Source organism: Poecilia formosa, unplaced genomic scaffold, assembly GCF_000485575.1.
Source record: "Poecilia formosa unplaced genomic scaffold, Poecilia_formosa-5.1.2 Scaffold614, whole genome shotgun sequence".
Taxonomy (NCBI): Eukaryota; Metazoa; Chordata; class Actinopteri; order Cyprinodontiformes; family Poeciliidae; genus Poecilia; species Poecilia formosa.
This window is the reverse complement of record NW_006800553.1, coordinates 158111-161854: the sequence shown is the minus strand read 5'-3', so window position 1 is coordinate 161854 and position 3744 is coordinate 158111. Positions and strand designations below refer to the sequence as shown.

Genomic DNA, 3744 nt, shown 5'->3' with positions numbered 1-3744 from the left:
ACTGTTGAAGCGCTGCCTTTCGGAATAGTGCATGTGTGTTGGGATTGTTGAGAAAATAAATTTAAAATAAGCTAGTTTTAAAACTTAACATGTCTTGATTCAAATACCCTAATTGTGGTTTTGAAATTAGTAATATATTCTGGCCTATTGACCTTTATGTTACTTGTAGTTCCAGCAGATGGTTTGCTAGGATCGTTTGAACTGCCTTTTGTCTGTGGGAAAACAATACAGTGGAAGTTGTAGCTTTTCACACTCATCTGTGAAAGGCCGTAAACACGGCAGGAGTTTCTGGCTTCAGATAGAGGGTCAGAGACAGCTCCTGGTTGGATGAGCAAAGATATGCCTTATTTGAATAAATTAAAGATAAGAATACGCCTTTTATTATAAAACTTTCCACATAGAGTAACAAATCAGATTTGCTCTTGCAACTTCTCCAAAGACATCTTTGCTTTTCTTTCTTTCTTTCTCCTTCTTTTCTATTTGTCTCAGGTAAATGAATGTATGTCTCTGTTGTTCTGCAGTTTCTGTTGTAATTTTATGCATTGTCTTCTATTGGATTAAACTCTGTAATTCTGTGATGTCAACACGCATTGCTGTTTTCTTCTGAGTGACTACACATGGCCGCCGTGAGAGGACCCGGGATCATAAAGGAAGAGAGAGAGCCAAACTTTTCCAAAATCAACCTCATTTTAATTATCAGCTTTATCGACTCTTACCGTTTTTCTTTCCGTTGATGGCACTGAATGAAAAAAAAAGGCTCAACTCCGATGCTCTCCCCTGACCCTCCCTTCCTCATTTCCTTTGTGTAATGTCCAGCGCACACTACATGAGTAGTCCGCCGATTGTCGGCCCATTTTCAAAACCTGAGAGACCACACATTAGCAAACAGAAATCCTAGGTATAACGGTTCGATCGGGTTCGATCGTGCCGTGTGGTGTCCAGCCACATGGGCACAAAATAATGGCTACAAGTCCCGTTAACTAATTTTAAAACCAGGCATTAATCAATGCTTTACTAGAATCTACCTGTGATGCATGTGGCTAGAGTCAGCGTAAAGTTCTGACTGAATGAAAATCATTATAACCTATTTATGTCACGTTAACGAAGAACAGTTGAAAACTTACCGGGTTTATCAACTACGGTAGCAATTTGGCTCCATCTCCTCTCCTTGTCATTTCTATATTCTTTGTACGAAATGTTGAATAAACATTAATGTTGTTTCCACATATAATCTCCGATGTCAGCTGGACTTGGGTTGCACCATGTCAGCTGTTTGGGATTCCCCTCCGTAATTTCCCCTCAAAAAGCAGAGAATCCGTGCTTTCTGATTGGCTACCTGTCACATTCAGCTTTAAGCTCCCAGTCGGGGAAAACCCCTGCTGATGTAGATCAGAGCTACCATAACACACCATACACTGCAGAATGATCGGATACAAAACCGCAAGCGACAATCTTGGAACGCCCAACGTTCTAAGATTGTTGTAAAGGGATAATGGGGCAAAAAATCGTGTAGTGTGAACTATTGCATTAGGTCAGGGGTGTCCAAACTACGGCCCGCGGGCCAACTGTGGCCCGCAGTCCAGTTTTTATTGGCCCGCAGCAAATTCTGAAAATATAACTGAATATGGCCCGCACAAGAAGCTTGAGTTCAGCTCTGCTGCACTTCTCAGTTTCAACACTAGATGGAGCCAGCCACAGAAATGAGTCACCAGAAATGACTCATGTCATTTCTGGTGATATGAGTCACCAGAAATGGCAGCACCGATGAAACGCAAAATAGCAAGTGAGTGTAGGAGATTTCAAACACGGTGGGAAAATGAGTATTTTTTCAAAGAAATCAACGGAAAGTGTGTCTGTTTGATTTGCAATGAAGATGTTGCTGTGATGAAAGAGTATAATGTCCGTCGGCATTATGAGACCAAACATCAGAGCTACACATCGTACACTGGTGTCGAACGTACACAGAAAGAAAGTCAAGCAAATGGCAGCTAGCCTGCAAGCTCAACAGCAGTTTTTTTTCCATGCTAACAAAATACAAGAAAACGCCACAACAGCAAGTTATGAAGTCGCTAAACGTATTGCCCAGCACGGCAAACTGTTTTCAGATGGTGATTTCATAAAGCAGTGCCTTATCAAAGTAATAGAAATAATGTGTCCAGAAAAAGTGCCTGATTTCAACAATGTGAGCTTATCCAGAAATACAGTGGTGCGGAGAATCGAGGACTTGTCAGCTAACTTGAAACTTCAGCTGAGAGACAAAGCTTGTGCTTTTGATTTTTACTCAATAGCATGCGATGAGAGCACAGATGCCACAGACACCACGCAACTGTTAATTTTTTTCTGGAGAGTAGATGATAATTTTTGCTGTACGGAGGAGCTGCTCGATATGATGAGCCTAAAAGGCACAACGACGGGAAAAGATATTTTTGAAGCTGTGTCAGAGGCAGTTGAAAAGATGGGGCTTAAATGGGACAAGCTCTGTGGAGTAACAATGGATGGAGCTCCAGCCATGACGGGCGAGCGCAAAGGAATGGCATCGTTGGTGTGCGCCAAGGTAAAAGAGAGCGGAGGTGAGGCTGTTAGGATGCACTGTATAATCCACTAAGAAGCACTGAGTGTCAAGACTGTCCAGCTGGGCGATGTGATGAACACTGTTATAACTGTCAACATAATTCGAGCTAAAGGACTGTACCACAGAGAATTTCAGGCTTTCCTATCTGACGTGGACGCTGATTATGGGGATATACTCTACCACTCTGATGTGCGCTGGCTCAGCCACGGCTCTGTGCTGCAGCGGTTTTATTCGCTACGATCAGAAATCGACCGGTTTTTAAAAGAGAAGGATCGAGCTCTTCATGAACTAAGTGACCCTCTGTGGCTGGCAGACCTGGCATTTTTAGTTGATCTTACCCATCATCTGAATATACTGAACAAGAACCTACAAGGCAAAGAACAGCTAGTGCCACAACTGTATGCGCACATGAAAGCCTTCTGCGTAAAGCTCCGCCTGTTTGAGACACAACTACGAAGCTTTAATCCTGCACACTTCCCTGCGCTGTCTGAAATCAAGTCTGCTTTTCCAAAGACCGACCTTTCTGCTAAAAAGGAGAAATATGTGTCTGTGATTGCATCTCTTGTGACAGAATTCAACCAGCGTTTCCAAGATTTTTCTGTCGTTGAAAAACAAATCAAGCTGTTCTCGACCCCCTTTCTGGTGGATGCAGAAGAAGTGGAAGAGAGTCTGCAATTAGAACTGATTGAAATGCAATGTGATGATTCTCTGAAGAGTCAACATCAGCTTCTCTCCCTCCCTGAATTCTATCAGAGTTTGGATAATGCCAAGTTTCCTCTGATGAGACTCCACGCAAAAAGAATGATGAGCCTGTTCGGCTCAACATACATATGTGAACAAACATTTTCTCAGCTAAATCAGAACAAAAGCAGACTGAGAACCAGAATGACGGATAGCCATCTCTGTGAAGTCCTTCGTGTCTCAACCACTAAACTTTCTCCTAATATGTCAGCCATCCTTCAATCCAAAGGACAGCATCACTGCTCCCACTGAATGCAATGTTCTTCACATTATAGATAAGTTAAAAATACAAAACGTATTGATGTGTAAATATGTGACCTCCAGTGTGTGGCCCGGCCCTTTGTTTATTTTTCTGTATTTGGCCCTCACTAAAAAAAGTTTGGACACCCCTGATTTAAAAGAAGGGTTGTGGCAGTTTAATTTATACAAGA

The 3744-nt window shown here is 42.3% G+C and overlaps 1 protein-coding gene and 1 long non-coding RNA gene across 2 annotated transcripts in view; both read right to left on the bottom strand.

Moving 5' to 3' along the window:
- The window catches only part of tmem131l (transmembrane 131 like), a gene marked incomplete at its 3' end in the record, with an annotated part of 77429 nt that overhangs the window by 68161 nt on the left and 5524 nt on the right, over nt 1-3744 (bottom strand). The window lies entirely within an intron of this gene.
- The window catches only part of LOC107834412 (uncharacterized), a 10554-nt gene that overhangs the window by 5475 nt on the left and 1335 nt on the right, over nt 1-3744 (bottom strand). The window lies entirely within an intron of this gene.